The sequence below is a fragment of the Carassius carassius genome, chromosome 23 (assembly GCF_963082965.1).
Source record: "Carassius carassius chromosome 23, fCarCar2.1, whole genome shotgun sequence".
Lineage (NCBI taxonomy): Eukaryota > Metazoa > Chordata > Actinopteri > Cypriniformes > Cyprinidae > Carassius > Carassius carassius.
In genome coordinates, this window is record NC_081777.1 from 24,610,124 (window position 1) to 24,628,433 (window position 18,310).

The following is an 18,310-nucleotide window of genomic DNA, read 5'->3' on the forward strand; positions in this document are numbered from 1 at the left end:
AAGAAACATTTGTTGGAGCCCAATTATGTGTACATGGGAAAACTCATTCTAGGTTGTGTGCATTCTTTCTGTGTGTGTTTTTGTGTGTGTGGCAGCGAGGGGGTGTTGATTTATGTGTGAGTTCTCTCATTGAGTTGAACAGAGTCGTAAGAGGCTCTGGTCTCAGCTGCCACTGATCTGAGCCCCATCTCTCCTCTCCATTTGCTTTCACTGGCTAAAACTAGCTGGCAGGGCAACACTCTCAACTTTCTGTTCCAGGCTTTGAAGCATTCCAAAAGTTTTTTATAGACTTGGAGTGGAGGAGACAGAGAGAGAGGAGAGAGGAACAAGAGGAAGAAGACAAAGATAAAGTACAACTAAAACCTTAGACTTCCACAGGAACAGGGGAACAGGTGGGCCAAGCTGAAATAAACGGTGTCTTGAAGCTGGAGGCAGGTGAGTGGGAAGCAGAGATTAAGATAAAGAGGGCTGGAGAGATAAGATGAATGAATGGAGGAAAGGAAGTGAGGCTCAGAATGAAGTTGAGGAGAAGAGGTTGAGGGAGGGGTTGGTGTGTTTCAAACTTTTTTTATGAATCATTGCCTTCATGCATTATCCCTGCAATGAATCCTCTTTATTGCTCTGTGTTCCTGTGGCTGTTTACGTAATACCGTGAAAGTGCTTTATATTCATTGTGCGTGTGGGTTTTCAAGAGGGAGCAGTTTGATTGCGCTCTGTTTCTTTATTGTTGACCAAAAATATACCTTTTTTCCCCCTGGATACCGATATATTGGTAGTTATTAGTGGAATGTAGCACCGGGAGCTCATAGGTCTTGTATGATGATTTTATCAGTGCAAAGAAGAAAATGGTGTTTATAGCACACTATTGTGTTCTTGAAGCACCTTCAAGACCCTGCTCTTTCTAAATTGTGCTCAAAAGCTTGAGCGTAAAACACAGCGGGTTGTGGTTATGTCACTGTAAAGCCATTGTTTTATTGCCCATATGTTTTCTCAGCTGTGCCTAAATAAGGACATTTTTATGTACATTTATTAAATGAAGCAAGACACTAAAAGGTAATCTTCAGTCTGGCATTTTTTTATGTTAGCAAAATATTGGGGAGAGAATATAAACATATTGTTATCATTAATATCAAGACTATGTATGATATTAACATTTCTAAATGATACTGTTAAGCACAACACTGAATACTGTATAACATTTTTAGATGTGCTATAATTTTAGATGTATAATTAACATATTTTAACACTGTTAGATTTACATTGACACATTACATTTTATCAGTTCATGCATTCCCTGGGAATACACAAGATATGTTATGATTGAATGATCTTCAAAAGCACTGAAAGAAGTAACAGGTATAATGTGTTGCATTTCATTTACAGACCTTGGAGAACTGAGGTAAGTCTAAGTGTCATTAAAATGATCATATAGCAATCTGTCAATAGTGCATAAGCTATATTCTTTATCTCCTTCTCTAAATGTCTGCAGTCTGTGCATTTTTTTCTCACCTAGTCAATAAATGTGATTTATATGAATTGGATCTTTAGGGGTCATGGATATTAGGATGCAACGAGAGGAGGCATCAGCTCAGGAAGTGTTCAGCTATGCCCAGATGTCCACCCCGGAGTGAAACAGTGGGGTAGGAACGCTGAGTAGGCATCTGGAGCAGGAGAGGTTGGAAAGTGACAGCTACACGGTGGATGTCAGGGCCAGTGACCTGCAGTTAGATCAGCCTGGGCCATTACATCCCTACTATAGCTACAGAGTCTGGCTTTACAGCGTCATAGGGGTAAGAGCTTTGGTTCACCAGATTTTCACTCCTTTAGCTAAAAGACTTAAAAGAAAATTTTAAATTTGCTAAAATGTACTCACTCTCAGGCCATCCAATATGTAGATGAGTTTGTTTCTTTATCAGAACAAATTTAGATAAGTTAAGCATTCCATTATTTGATATTGCATTGCATTATCTCACCAATGGATCCTCTGCAGTGAATGGATTCCGTCATAAAGAGAGTTCAAACAGTTGATAAATACATCACAATAATCCGCAAGTATTCCACATGACTGCAGTCCGTCAATTAATGTCTTGTGAAGTGTAAAGCTGCATGTCTTAAACTTCAAATTGTTGAAGTTTTAGTAAAATATTCCTTTAACACACTGATTTTCTGAGGGTTTGAGTGTGTTCATCTGTATTTGACCCCTAGAGCAGCTTGCTGATAGCGGCAACTTTCTCCCTCTACATGGGTAATGTGTTTCCAGGTGCAATGGACTACCTGCGTTGAACTGCTGGATCTGTGAGTGTTTGTCCTGAAGGACTTATATGCTCGTGGATGAGGCCACTGGTCAGTTTGATATTCATATGTTTTGCTTCTGGTTTGTAGAGTATACCAGCTGCAGTGGTGAGCTTTGCTATTGCCAAGAACAGACAAGTTGCAGTAAGTGAAAGGATATTTTTCAGTAAATACAGATAAATCAACTGTGTCTAGTATCTTAATCATGGAGAGTATCTAACTAAAACTGGTGGTGCTTTAATATAGTTTTCAGTAGCTCAAATATTAAAAAAAGGAAATGAAATTTGTCTGGTGTCTGGTGTGGTTCGGATGTAAACTTCGCCATTAGTCCCTCAGCCATCAATGTTAGAACATCACAACTTTAATACCCTGAAATGTTTCTCATTGATCCGAAAAATGTCCTTCCTGTGGCAACATCAAAATTAAATAGTGTAGTGTATTATATTATATTATATAACAATATAAAAGCATAGATCATTTTAAAGGATCTGATGGAAATAATATGGTCATTTATAAGTACACTGCATTCTTATACACATGCTTGTACATAATGCTCAGACACTAAGCTATAATGTGCACATAAAACATCTATGCTATTAAAACAGTTACTGCTGTCTGTCATCTTAAAGATTAACTTTAACCTGCTCCTGCTTATTGTGCTGGAAGTGCTTACGGCCAGTACTGTTATCCTGTCAGCACGCTCAGCAGGCGACTGCTGCAGCCATGCAAAGGTGTGTGTGTATGTGTGTGAGAGAGAGTGAAATATTTATGTGTATAGGCTGCCTGCAATATTACAATTATTTTGGCATATGTCAGTAAATAAATAAATACATTATATATATATATATATATATATATATATATATATATATATATATTAATTATTATATATTATATATTATTATATATTATATATTAATTAACAAATAATTTTCTTAGATCTTTCATAATGAATTTTGAGTGTTTGGTGGAAATTTTGATTTCTAATATAATTTGTCAATTTTTGCATGTAATATCTTGCTGTTTTTTAACAACCGACCGTGCATGAGACATGCAGTAAAATGTCATTTAAAAAATCTTAATAATGCAATATAATGTATGCTTGTCATTTTTTGATAACTTTAATTTATTATTTTCATTTTAATTTCAATAGTAACTAGTGCAGTCAAATGATTAATCGCGATTAATCACATCCAAAATAAAAGTTTTTGTGTACATAATATATGTATGTATTCTGTCTGTGTATATTTATTATGTGTATATAAATACACAAACATACAGTATATATTTAAAAAATATTTACATGTACATAAATGTATGTATTCATATTATATATAAATAGATTTAATATATAAACAGCATATTTTTCTTAAATATATACATATGCACGTGTTTACATAATAAATATACACAGTATACTCACATATATTATGTAAATAAAATATTTTATTTTGGATGTGATTAATCGTTTGATAGCACTTATGATTACAGTACTTTAATTTAGTTTAAATAAGTTTAATAAGTTAGTTGCCAAGGACACATTCTAATCACTTTTTTAATTTTCTATCTAATATTTATATTTTAGTTTATTTTAGATTTATTTCAATTTGCTAAATGATTGCAAAATCCTTTTATGCTGAGTCCCAGCCATCAGGATTTTATCACCATGTGATATATCTATGACTAAATGTGTTTGTCTCTAGCTTATATGATTTACATTTTATATGCTCTCCCTTGTGCTCATGTCTCTCTGCTCTTTTTCTTTTCCTCATTGCTATCATCCATCTCATTCCTCCAGCCAGTGTCTGATGGCCCTGTGGTTGTGACCCCAGCTTCCTTCCTCACTCGTCTTCTCAAGGCTTACGCCGTGAGTCACTTACAAATGAGATTGTGTGTATGTGTGTGTTTGCACTGTATATCAGCACGATTTTCACTATAGATCTGCCGCTCTTTCTCTGCTGCAGGTAATTGAGGTTATAGTGGGCATCTATGCTGTATTTGGAGGAATTATTGCTCTGAATTTGGGAGCTCTCCTTCCAGAGCCATATCTTTCTGTCACTGTCAGTCATTGTTTGTGTGTGTGATACCTCTGCAGTGTTTCCCCAGTGCCATTGCCAGCCATGTGGTGGCAGAATATCCCAGCAATAGTCTGGTGAGTCACCATCAGGGTCTCTCCAGCAATAAAGCAGTGTAATCGAATGTCCCTAGAGGACATTTAGCATTCTCATTCATTTAGCTGTCTTTCTGCCTTCTCCATAGAGTGATTCTCTCTAAATACTGTCTCTCGCCTTCTTTTTTTCCCGCCTCTCAATTTTACTGATGTAGATGGAAATGCTGATTGCTATAAGTAGTGTGACCTCACCACTGCTTTTCTCAGCTTCTGGATTTTTTTCCAACTCTTTTAATTTTATTGAAATCTTTCTGCATGAAGTGCCATTAGCAAAGGTGAGTCATTTCTGTGCACCACACCAATCAAATCAAATTAGTTCCAATATGTCAGATTTTGACCTTTTCTGACCCCTTAAAGGGATCACACACCCAAAAATGAAATTTTTCATATCCACATGCGGTGTTGTCATAGGCGGAAAATTGAGGGGGGGTCGGGGGGGTCCGGACCCCCCTATCTGAGGGCTGTCCCCCCCTAAAATATAATTGAAATATGTGTATTGTAAATAATATAATGATAAATAGTTAAACTAATTGTGTAAGTAGTAAAACAATAAAAATGCAAACTGAGCAACAACAAAAAAAGTTTTAAACATCTCGAGCTCCCCCTGCTTTGCCTCACAGTGCTTTGGTCCACAGCGTGCTCCCCTTTTACCTCACCACCACCGTGACCGTCACACACACAGACAGTCCGGTGCGAGAAAACAACGTATATTATTGTGTACTTTTGTCACCGATGTAGTCTGCGCTGTTAGCGATTATAACAGGCGTTTACCTAGCTTGTTTAATAACGTCTTACACACACCCATACGTCACGTTGCAATGCATTGTGGGAATCGTGGTACGGAAGTAGATGTACTGTATAGTAGGCATTAGGTAACGTTGGTCAGTTGGTCATTAATTTTAATTATTTTTGGGAAAATGTTTCAGAACTGCTGTAATCGGTCTCATGATTGGCAGGGCAAACGCCTCGTGAATCATATTAGTTTTCAACATTTTCCTACTTGGAAAAAAAACAGAAGGTGTCTGAAATCACCAAGAGGCGTCAGATGGCTTGGGTCGCCGCCAGTGTTGGGGGTAATGCATTACAAGTAATGCGAGTTACGTAAACAGATTACTTTTCAAGTAACTAGTAAAGTAACGCATTGCTTTTTAACGCATTGAGTTACTTTGTATTCCCATTTTTTGACTGACAAGCATCCTGTTCCCATATTGGGAGAAATCGGAAGTATGGAGTCATTGTGTGCGCTGTGTGAACATGTTACTGTAGTTCTAGACTAAATGTGAATGTGCATTAATTCATCCCACTCACAAAAAAACAAAACAGATTTAGTATTCATCAAAATTAATCAAAACAGTGAAATGCAAACTCAGAATATGACGCAAACCTGCAATAACTAAATATATTAAATAACACAAATGTATCTATTCCAATTTTATTAACAGTGTCTTTGCTGCTGACCTTTAATGATCCAGTTCAACCATACTAATAATTAAAAAATTACTTTAGATAAACTAACAATTGTGCTTCATTGTTTTTTTTTTATTGCTGAAGAGTGTTGTACCTTCTTCTCCTGTGTTCTACTGTACAGACGTGAATTTACTTTTCCTTCAGCCTGAGGTTTATTCATTACACTTTTTGGTGTGAAAGGGCTTTTACATTTGCTATAAATAGAACTTCTTATATTAAAAACAATCAAGCCCTGCTAATATTTAAAAAGTAACGTGAAAGTAACGCAAAAGTAATGTAACACATTCCGTTCCATAAAAAGTAACTAAGTAACGTATTTAGTTACTTTTTTAGGGAGTAACGCAATATTGTAAGGCATTACTTTTAAAAGTAACTTTCCCCAACACTGGTCGCCGCTATACGGAGGAAAACCATCACCTTCGATAATATTATAATACATAGTTATGATGAGACATGTTGTGTATGGTGTCTCTCTCTCTCTCACACACACTCAGACACACACACATTACGTTATTGGCCAGTAAGGGAGTCAGTTTAGTGTCTGTATTTTTTGTTTAAAAATTTTCTTTTGACCCAATCCAGAACTTAATTTGCTTTTTGATATTTTTGTGCTGACTGTATTTACAAATTTGAACAACTTGTTTAAAAAATAAAAAAACTGGAACGAACTTCAAAATAGGAAGTTAAGCGTCTTGTTTTGGTGAACGGTGGGTTGTGTCTGAGGTGAATGTTCGTCAATATTATACCGGATTACAGAACTACCGAATGAAAACCTACCGTTTTGCACGTATGATAGGTGAGTAATTACTCCTGAAGTGTAACAAACCGGCATAAGCTTCATAGCTCGCAGAATCTGAGAAGTGTGTGTGTGTGTGTGTGTGTGTCACCACTGATGCTTGGTTAATGTTAACATTTCCTTAGTGAGAACGATTGTTTTCTCCACGTTAAATTTGCAGATCCATTGGTGAACTGCAGGTGAGCCTCCAGTGACTTTAAATTTTTTAATTGATCGGAGGTGTAAGCGCTCACTTCATAGACCCGGTAGGAGAAATTATCTGGAAAACTGAGGCTGGTAAACTTTCATGTGTTCATAGGGATCGATTCCGCCTACAACCTCTTTTTTTAAGTAGCATTGTTTGGCTTCATTATTAAGTTTGTCCTTATAGGTATAGGCAACTTTTTTTGTCACGTTCTATAACTTTTTCTGGAGACCGGCTATTATCTTTTTACAAACTGGCCTTCGTTGCCTCTAAAATGGCCGCCGTTACCCACAATGCACCATTCCATAACATCTACGCCCGAGCTCTATACAAGTCTTGTACGTTAGATTAGACGGGTGCGCATTTAGATTTTCCCGCGTTCACTATTTAGTCGGTTTCAGTGGCGGGGGGGCACAGTTTCCCCCAAATTTTGAGGTGAAAATGAGGAAGATTTAATGTTAATAAAATTCACTATTCATTTCAGTTCATGTCTCAGAATCAATATATTTTTGTTTGTAATTTCACAGTTGTAATAGCATTACATGAAAGTTCCGCTTTTCTATCGCGAATCTGCTTATGTAATTACAACCGCCAAGTGAAAGAGAAGGGGAGGGGGAGGCCAGGGGAACCAATCAGCATCGAGTGTTCACTTTCAGCGCTGAGGAGTGCTGAGAAAAGTAACATCATAGAGGACGCTATATAGCCTTCCTTCTGGAATATCAACCTACCATCATAGAGACATAAATTAGATGATATTAGTTTGAACCTGTTTTTATACAGTGTATGGTTTCTCCCGGAGCGGCTGGGCTGATAATTTACCAAGTATTTATAATGAGTAGCGATATTGAATATATTTTCTTTACGGTTTCTGACTAAAAGCCGCCAAAAAGCCATTTTAAAGTGGTTAAGCAAATAATAATAATAATAACAATTGGCAGGGATCCCCAGACCAATACAATTAGTTTGCCTCCTCTATTTTAAAATTCACTAGCCTCCACTGGTCGGTTTATTTCATTTTATATAGTTAATCTAATATAACTGTCACGGAAAAGAAGACTGGATGCAAATGCAAGTTAATATCTCCTTTAATAGAGCTTTCCGCTGATTAAGTCAGATGTTCAAGAAATGACAAGACAAATAAGCAGCAGGAGAGATCGCAACACAGGGACCTTGATGGGCGATGGTGTCCGTAGTTAGTGGAGTCTGTGAAGTAACCGTGGCTGAAGAGATGAACAAGGAATTCCAGAACTAATATCCACAGGAACAGACAGGCAACAGGAAACAGCGACGAGAAATCCTGAGCAGGAACAACAACACGAGAGACACGAACAAACACCAGGACTCCAACCAACGATCTGACAAACATGAGACGAAGGACAAGGCGTTAATAAAAGCAAGATGTAATAAGCCACAGCTGCCGCTGATCAGTAATCAGCGGCGATGCCCACACAGAACAATCAGGTGATACAATCGGCTGCATCTGACCACCTGAAGGCCGTTCTGGGTGAGGTCAAGGCAGTCAGAGGCGCGGCTAGTTGGCTGAAGTTGCAAACAAAACGCCGGTAGAAATTGGCGAACCCCAGAAACCGCTGTAGGGCCTTACGGGAATCTGGACTTGGCCAATCCACCACAGTCTTAACCTTGTCAGGATCCATGCGAATTCCCTCAGACGAGACGATGTACCCTAGGAAGGAAACAGATTGTGCATGGAATTCGCATTTCTCCAACTTGACAAAAAGACCACTCTCTAACAGCTGCTGAAGCACTCGTCTGACGTGTTGACCATGTTCCTGGAGAGACGAAGAAAATATCAATATGTCATCCAGGTAGACATATATGAACTGATCAACCATGTCTCTCAACACATCATTGACGAGTGCTTGGAAGACCGCAGGCGAGTTGGAAAGCCCGAAGGGCATAACCAAGTATTTAAAGTGCCCTCTGGGGGTGTTGAAAGCGGTCTTCCACTCATCTCCCACCCTGATGCGGACCAAATGATAAGCATTACGCAAGTCCAATTTAGTGAAGACGGATGCTCCTTGCAACCTCTCGAAGGCCGAAGACATCAACGGCAAAGGATAGGTATTCTTAACCGTGATGTTGTTCAGCCCCCGGTAATCAATACAAGGTCGCAAGGAACCTTGAGAAGAGGAAGGGCGAATGATCTTGGCTGCCAGAGAATCAGAAATGTGTTTCTCCATGGCCTCCCTCTCGGGAACAGACAAAGAGTATAATTTGCCCTTAGGCGGAGACTTACCCGGCACTAGGTCTATAGCACAATCGTAGGGACGATGTGGAGGGAGAGAAGCAGCCCGGGACTTACTGAACACCTCCTTCAGGTCTCATCCTGCAAAACAGAAACAGACACCGTGGAACAAGCAGACAAAAGACAAGACTTATGACAACGGGTGCTCCACTCAGTGACAGTTCCCAGAATCCAGTTAATGCGGGGATTGTGCTTCCTGAGCCAGGGGTGGCCCAGGACGATGGGAGCGTGAGGTGAGTCCATGAGAAGGAACTGAGTCTCTTCGGAGTGATTACCAGAGGTGATGAGTGTGATGAAATCCATGATGTGTGAGAGAGTAGGTAGTGACTGTCCATTGAGTGCGCTGACGGAGATGGGGTGCTCGAGGGAGGAAGTGGAGATGCCATGTTGCTGAGCGAAGTTGTAATCCATGAAATTGCCCTCGGCCCCAGAATCCAGAAGTGCACTGCAGGTGACGTCGTTGGTGGCCCATCTCAGTCTTACCGGAAGGAGGGTAGATGGTGAGGACTTCTCGGCAGAGATCCCGCCCGATAGTAGCCTCGAGTTTACTATCGGGCCTGGTCTTTTACCGGGCAGTTTCTAACGAGATGACCAGACGTTCCACAGTAGAGGCAAAGGCCAAGGGACCTCTGCCGTTCCCTCTCCTCCCGGGAAAGCCATGCTCTCCCCACCTGCATGGGCTCGGGATCGGATGCTGGGCTGACCGCATCCACCGGACTGGCTCGAAGACCGCTGCATCGTTCTCCAGACTCCTCCATAGCCTCCACTCGTTGAAGGGGTGAATCCACACGTAATGCCAGCTCTACCAGGCCATTAAAAGTCTCAGGTAAGTCCAGGGTGTAGATTTCACGGTGGACGCGATCAGCCAGCCCATGCAGGAAAACGTCCCACTGCGCCTCCTCGTTCCACCGACACTCCGCCGCGAGGGTGCGGAACTCGATGGCATAATCAGCGACCGTGCGGTTGCCTTGTTTGAGTGCGGTGAGTTTCCGGGCGGCCTCCTTGCCCGCCACCGCATGGTCGAACACCCTCCTCATCTCGGCGGCGAGTGCCGTGAACGAGGAGCAGCAAGGATCACGGTTCTCCCAAACCGCCGTTCCCCACAGCACCGCCCTCCCCGTGAGTAGCGTGAGCACGAATGCTACTTTGGACTCCTCCCTCTCGAACGTACGGGGCTGTAAAGTGAAGTGAAGAGAACACTTGTTGAGGAATGCTCTACAAAAGTCAGGCTCACCGGAATACGTCTGTGGCACGGGGAGGCGGGGCTCCGAGATGTCCCGTTGTTCTGAAGGCGGTGGTGAAACGGTCGGCGGGGCTGGTGCAGTGGGAGTGCGAAGTTGTTGCATCTGTTGGGAGAGCTCGGACACCTGTGTTACCAGCGCCTGGACGGCGCGTCCGGTGGAAGAGATGCTCTCCTGCTGCTAAACCATTCGAGTTATGCTGTGGCTGATGAAATCGGTGAGAGCCACTGAACTCGCTGCATCCATGATGATGGTCAGATCGTTCTGTCACGGAAAAGAAGACTGGATGCAAATGCAAGTTAATATCTCCTTTAATAGAGCTTTCCGCTGATTAAGTCAGATGTTCAAGAAATGACAAGACAAATAAGCAGCAGGAGACATGGCAACACAGGGACCTTGATGGGCGATGGTGTCCGTGGTGAGTGGAGTCCGTGAAGTAGCCGTGGCTGAAGAGATGAACGAGGAATTCCAGAACTAATATCCACAGGAACAGACAGGCAACAGGAAACAGCGACGAGAAATCCTGAGCAGGAACAACAACACGAGAGACACGAATAAACACCAGGACTCCAACCAACGATCTGACAAACATGAGACGAAGGACAAGGCGTTAATATAAGCAAGATGTAATAAGCCACAGCTGCCGCTGATCAATAATCAGCGGCGACGCCCACACAGAACAATCAGGTGATACACCCCGCAACCTACACACAGACAACAAGATGACACCATATATCTAAGAACCGTGACAATAACATCATACTAAGAGTGCAGTTGTTCTCCAGATATTAGCATAACAAATGTGATTTAAATGATGATATAAATAAATAAAAGTTGAAGTTAAGTTCAAATTCCATTGTATTTTGGTGGCTTGATTGTGTAAACAACTTCAAAAACATTGCAGCAAAAAAATTGTTTTGAAGAATGTTTTCATCAATTTCTTTCTTTATTTCTTTATTTATTTCAAGGATAGCCCCTTGAGATGTGCCATCTCATTTTCGAGGGGGTCCTAACAATAATGATAAACAATACAAAATAATAATAAAGAGTAAGTATTAAAGATAATTCCAAACTCATAAACACAAAGACACACACTCATTCACATACCCACGCACACTCCAACAATGCTCCCCGAAACTAGCACCTCCCAGCCAGTATTTCACAAACTTTGCACAGATATGGTATGATAAAAAAATATAATAAAAATACTGAGATACAAAAACACAAAATAAAATAAAATAAATCCCTCTGCGAAAAATAGAAATTGACATTTGCACACATAAGCATACTATACACCCCTTATGAATACAGCAGCTTGCATGCACAGGTAAAATATGCAATACATATTTATACAAAAATACACACATATATACAATACACTGGACCGTGAGTAATATGAGTCTTAAAACAGTTCAGAAACAAGAACAGGATGTTTGAAAATGGGTAATTAAAGATGATTTGAAAATATGAAAAGAAGTAATCGACCTAAGAGAGGAAGGAAGATTATTCCAATCTGATGGAGCTTTGAATTTAAAAGCACGACGACCAATTTCTTTACTGATTCTAGGAGTAACTAGAAACAGTTGACCCATGTGCCTGAGGCTGTATTGAGAGCTGAGAGGGATTAAATGGTCTTTCAGATATGATGGGAAATTAAAATAGAAACATTTGAAAATGAGTGTTAACCAGTGGAGTTGCCTTCTGTACTTCGGTGCAGGCCAGTTCAAGGACTCATACATTAAACAGTGATGGGTTCTATAAGGACACCTGAGCACAAATCTACATAGACTATTATATAATACGTTAAGAGGACTGAGATTAGTTTCAGAGGTGTTACCATAGATCACGTCAGCATAGTCCAATATTGGGAATATTAGTTGTGTTATCATTCTTTTCCGAACTTCTTGTGAAAAACAATCAGCCGAACGATAAAGTGATTTCAGACAACCAGATATTTTCTTAGTGATCGTATTAATATGATATTTAAAGGAAAGCCGGGAATCAAGCCAGAGGCCTAGATATTTAAGTTCTTCAATTTTGTCTATAGTTGTTCCATCAAGAAGGGTAATAGACCAGTTAGTTAACAACGAAGGATCAGGTCGAGTGCAAAACAACATGTTATATGATTTTCTCTTATTCAGGAGAAGCTTGTTTGACAAAAACCATCTTTGAACCAAATTGAAATCAAATTGTAAAGAGTTTTGAATTTGTGAGATGTCAGAACTGGAAAAGTATAATACAGTGTCATCCGCATATAAATGAATTTGGCAGTCAGAACAGATTTGAGAAAGATCATTAATGAAGATTGAGAACAAAAGCGGACCTAAGGATGAGCCCTGAGGAACACCTTTATCAATGATCTTGAAATCTGATTGACTTCCCAGGATGGAGACACACTGACTCCTATTATGAAAAAATTAGTTAAAAAATAATAGAGAGTTGGAGGAAAAACCAATAGCATACATTTTATCTAAAAGAAGATAGTGATCAACCATATCAAATGCTTTTGAAAGATCTATAAAAATAGCACCCGTAAGCATATTGCTGTCAGCTGCGGACAGTATGTCATTAGTAAATTTTAAAAGAGCGGTAGTAGTTGAATGGCAGGGTCGAAAGCCTGATTGGTGTGGAGATAATATATTATGATCTATAAGATATGTAGATAATTGATTAAATATTAGTTTTTCGAATATTTTTGCTATACTATTGATAATAGAAATTGGTCTATAATTATTAGTATCTGATGTGTCTCCTCCTTTATGAAGAGGGATTAGTCTAGCACTTTTCCATGATTTGGGTGTTTCACAGGTTGCGAAAGATAAATTAAATAAGTCAGCCAATGGAAATGACAAAACATGAGAGGCAAGTTTAAAGAACTTAAGTTCCAGACCATCTGGACCAGCACTGCATCCAGAGTTTAGACTATCAATAACCCGCTGAACATCGACTGGAAAGATCGTTTTAAAACAAAATGAGCCGCCACGCCTATTCTGAGTCGATTTAAGACCAACGCTCGTGTAGCCAGACAGAGAGCTGCCAATTGTAGAAAAGTGCTGGCTGAATGCCTCTGCAATTAATAAGGGTTCACTCACAGTTTGATTATTTATTCTAATATGCATAGCAGAGCTTTTTGTGGATTTTTTGGTAATATCATTAATTCTCTTCCAAAATTTCTTCGGGTTCTTAAAATCAGTTAATAGGTGATCCTTATAGTAATTTGCTTTAGCATTTCTTGTCTTGGTTTTACATTTGTTCCTCACCCTTGATCCAAGGTAAATGTCGACCCTTGACCTTAATTGATATACAAGGAGCATGCTTGTTGATAATCTCGAAAAACTCGTAATAAAAAAAAACTCCAAGCATCTTCCACAAATATCTGCTGGTGCAGATGGAGGTTTATAAATATTTCCAATGATTAAACATTTATTTTCATGAAAAATAATTTTAACGAAAAGGCCTTCAAAATGTCGGGGATTCTCATTCGGAAGAACAAGTTCTGCAGTCAGATTAGATGATATATATGTTAAGAGGCCCCCACCTCTTGAACCTCTATCGTTCCTAAATACAACATAATTGTCAAGTTTGATTTCGTCATCAGAAATATTGCTGTTTAGCCATGTTTCAGATAGAGTAATTACATGGGGTTTATTATAGGTAAGCCAGGCTCTCAATAAATCCAATTTCGGTGGCAAACTCCTAATGTTCAAGTGAATAACATACATCCCTTTAGCACAATTCATCAAAAAATAACTGAATAAGTAGGCCTATATGTATAATCAGGCAGTGAAAATGCACACAGAGCATCATCGCAAATTGTGGTACATAACAAGTGAAATGGGTGGAGAGAGAGGCAGAAGGAGAGCAACAGACACAAACACACACGCACTCACACATAGACCAGACAGGAAAGTGCATACGGCATAGGAACCAGCACATACTGCTCTATCCAAATAAGTAATAATAAAAAAATTAAAAAAAATAACTAAATTCACAACTCAGTCTGCATGGCTCAGCATAATGCGAGCATATCAAGATAAAATTTAGTCAGCTTTTTCATTGAGCCAAAAAGAAACTTTGAGAAGAAGGATAATGGAACGTTCTCCATGCAATAGTAAGGCTTTCCTCTCTGTACACATATCTTTAAGTACAATTTTGTCTGTTTTATTGGTGTCCCCTTCAAAACTTGCTTGTGAGAAATGTTATGTTTATTGCCCCCCCTCCCCCCAACATTAAGATGAGATTTTCGCCCCTGGGTGTTGTTATTATTAACCAAAACTTTTCAGACATTTAAATAAAGCTGAACTAAAATATTAATATTAATAAAAACTTAAACTTAAAAACTGAAACGAAAAGTTTTAACTAAATGTTAGAAATTTAAATATATTTGATATAAATATGTTGAAGCACAGAAATTAGGCCTACAGAAATAAAAAATAAATTAAAGCAATATAGAAAAACAAAACTAAAAATACAATTTAATTTAAAATATTAATAAATACAATAATAGCATATAAAAATATTGAGCTGAATAACGACTCTATTGACTTTTTGGATCTGCTTTGCAGCTGAAATTGTATCTGTTTCATAATTAAACTATTGTATGGTTTCACAAGACTTTTAGTGCTTTCATAATATTGTTTGATCTTTTTGTAGTCGTGAGGTGCATGAATTGAATTTGTGTTGAGTTTTTAATTCACTTTTTTTAGTTTTAGTAATATTGGTGTGTCATTTTTTAAATAATTTTATTTAGCATTAATATATTTTAAGTACTTCATCTTGTTTCAGTTAGTTGCCAATTAATTTAATTATTATAATTTTTTTAAACAAATTATTTTACAAATATTTTTAGCTTATTGTCTAATATTTGCATTTTATTTCAGTTACCAAAAACATTTTTTTTAGTTAACAATTGCAACTGCTGAATCAATTCCAAAGAACAAAAATAACTTCATACATGTTTTGAATGGCATTTCATCTTTAGGTGAACTATCCCTACATTTGAAGGATGTTCAAAACTTATTAATTTTGTGAATGTATGTTGCACGTGCAGCAGTCGTATGACATACTGCTGCTTATCCCGATGGGACTGCTGCTGGTGCAGGCGGTACTAACATTGGCCACCACAGTAAAGTGTGCTTCCCACAAGAGCCAGCTGCATACTGAATGGGACACACTACACAAAAAACACTCTGAGGTAAAAACACAAACCTACACACTATGAAATAACTGATAAGTCAATTAAAGAGTACAGGAAGTGTGTTGTACTGTGAGTGTTTTGTATGACTGTGCAAAAGATATTAGCCATGAGAGACTAATAAGTGAGAAACTACTGTACAATGTAAAATGTAGCATGAAAGACAGTCACAGTGGAATGGCTGTTACGCCTCTGTGAATTCATCATAACACACATGGAGGATGTTTCTACCATCTCATTCTTTTCTTACAGCAACAAACGTTAAATGGCACACTAAGGGATTTTGACAGAGAGAAGGCATGGAAAGCAGTGGTGGTCCAAATGGCCAAGTGACCAAAGATACAGGCATCAGAAGGAAAAAACAGAGAGAAAGAAAGTGAAGGTACAAATATGGAGTATGATAATGTCAACTGGAAAAGGATCATCATGAAACTTCTGTCATAGTTGTCAGCTGACCTGTCATATTAATGAACAGTACACTACCATTCAAAATTTTGGGGCTAAGATATTAAACTTTTTTTTTTTTAATATACTTTTATTTAGCAAAGATGCACTAAACTGATATCAAACAAAGACTTTCACATTGTTACAAAAATGTTACAAATAAAAGCGTTTTTTTTTTTCTTTTCATCAAAAAATCCTTAAAAAAATATTAAGCAGCACAGCTGTTTGCAACATTGATGATAATAATAAGAAATGTTTCTTGAGCACCAAATCAGCATATTAAAATTATTTATGAAGGATCATGTGACACTGAAGACTGGACTAATGATGCTGAAAATTCAGCTTTGTCATCACAGGAATAAATCACATTTTAAAATATATATTTTTTTAAAATGCTGTTATTTTTACCTGTAATAACATTTCATAATATTGCTGTTTTTACTTTTTTTTAATCAAATAAATGCAGCTTTGCTGAGCATGAGAGTTCTTTCAAAAATATTTTCAAGTCAAACTGACCCCAGACTTTTGAACGTTATAGTGTACGTCTGTCAAACATATTACTAAATGACAATTTAGTAAGAAAAAGTGGTCAAAATGTGTGGTTGGTTTTTAAAGTCTTTTGTAAAGATCCTAAAACTTCATGTCACAATCATGAATATATAAGCCTACCATACCAGTTGAAATTAGAATCATATGTGATGAGTGCATGGCTGAGCAAATTTATATGCAAATAAATGGTGAACACACCATGCATGTACAATCTACAGCACTTGAAATGCATTATCTAGAAAACCCACATGTCAGAAGCTTGAAGAGTAGGCGACTTAATATATGATGCTTTCAATAATTCTAACACTTTAATTGACCATATTACTTACATGCTACCATTTTTACTTTGTTAGATTGTATTTTTGTATAAATATATACATCTTGTTATGTTATTGTTGATCAATAAAATTGTAAAGATTGTTTACGTGAAATTTGAATTACTTATTCCAGAAAGTGACCCAACAGCTAAGTATGTTTGCTCATGTTTTAGACCAAGTGCAGTCTATAGCTTACACACAGTAAATACAGCAAAATATAGAATTCAGATGCAAGAGCCTCTAAATGCCGTTTGAAATTTTCTTCTAAAATGAGAATTTTTATCAGGCTCCTATTTGTAGGTTCAGTAATTTCACTTCAGTGGCAATGAATATGTTATTTGCCATTAAAGTGAAATAATGGAACATAAATGTAGGAGCCTGAGAAAAATACAAATTTTAGATGAAATTTCCAGACGGCACTTAGAGGCTTTTGCATCTGAACCCTTCTTATGTATATGTACAGTATGAAGTATATGTACATTGAATCTTCTAGATGAAGTTGAAGGGATAGTTCATCCAATAATGAAAATTGTCATAATTTATTCACCCTCAATAAGACATTTTGAAGAATGTCGACAACCAAACCATTTAAGTGACCTTAAATTGTATGGACAGTGATAGTAAGTAAATGGTGACAGAATTTTTATTTTTGCGGTGAATTAATAAATTCATTAGCACGTAAGCTGTATATTTTACTATAAAATAAAAAGAAGTCTATAATATGACAAAAAGGCTAGTGCACTGTAACCTAAACATTTTTACATGTTTCAGTCATCCTACAGTAACATTAAAAAATACATAAGATAAATAGAATAGAATAGAATCTTGTGCAAGAAATAGCCTATTGCTGTATTTTAATGCAAAGCACAATGCAAAACAAAACTGATTGTACAGTAAATAAAGGACAGCAGCAGACCATACTGGTGGAAAAGTTGAATCTAATACATATTTTTATGATTTCATAATGTCTTCTTTTATTTAATAAGCCAAATGTATGGCTCGCGTTTCCACACAAGCACACTAGCAATATAACGTCTCGTGTAAGGCAAACAATCCACGACAATGTATCTTCTTGAAGGTCTGTGTGGAGATGATGATGGTGTAAACCGGAGAAGTGTGTGATGTTTGTCTGGGGAGGGTAAGAGGGATGGCGAGAGGCGGAACAAACCGGTGTGTGTGCCCGGATACACGCTGAAACGGCTCGCCCGCACTGCAGATTAACTCTTCAGACGCCGGGGATGCTCACCACTAAAGCACAAGTCTCAGCATCCGCGTCCATTGTTTTTTTTGGGGGGGGGTGGGGGGTCTGTTGGACGTTGTGAGATCTTTCCTGGTGTTGATGATTTGAGCATAGGATTCAGGCTCTGCGTGTTCCTCAGTATAATCGAGT

The 18,310-nt window shown here is 38.1% G+C and overlaps 1 pseudogene; it reads left to right on the plus strand.

Moving 5' to 3' along the window:
- Positions 1 to 2,569: 2,569 nt before the first annotated feature.
- LOC132101821 (membrane protein MLC1-like) lies at positions 2,570 to 17,025 on the plus strand (annotated as a pseudogene).
- Positions 17,026 to 18,310: the final 1,285 nt, after the last annotated feature.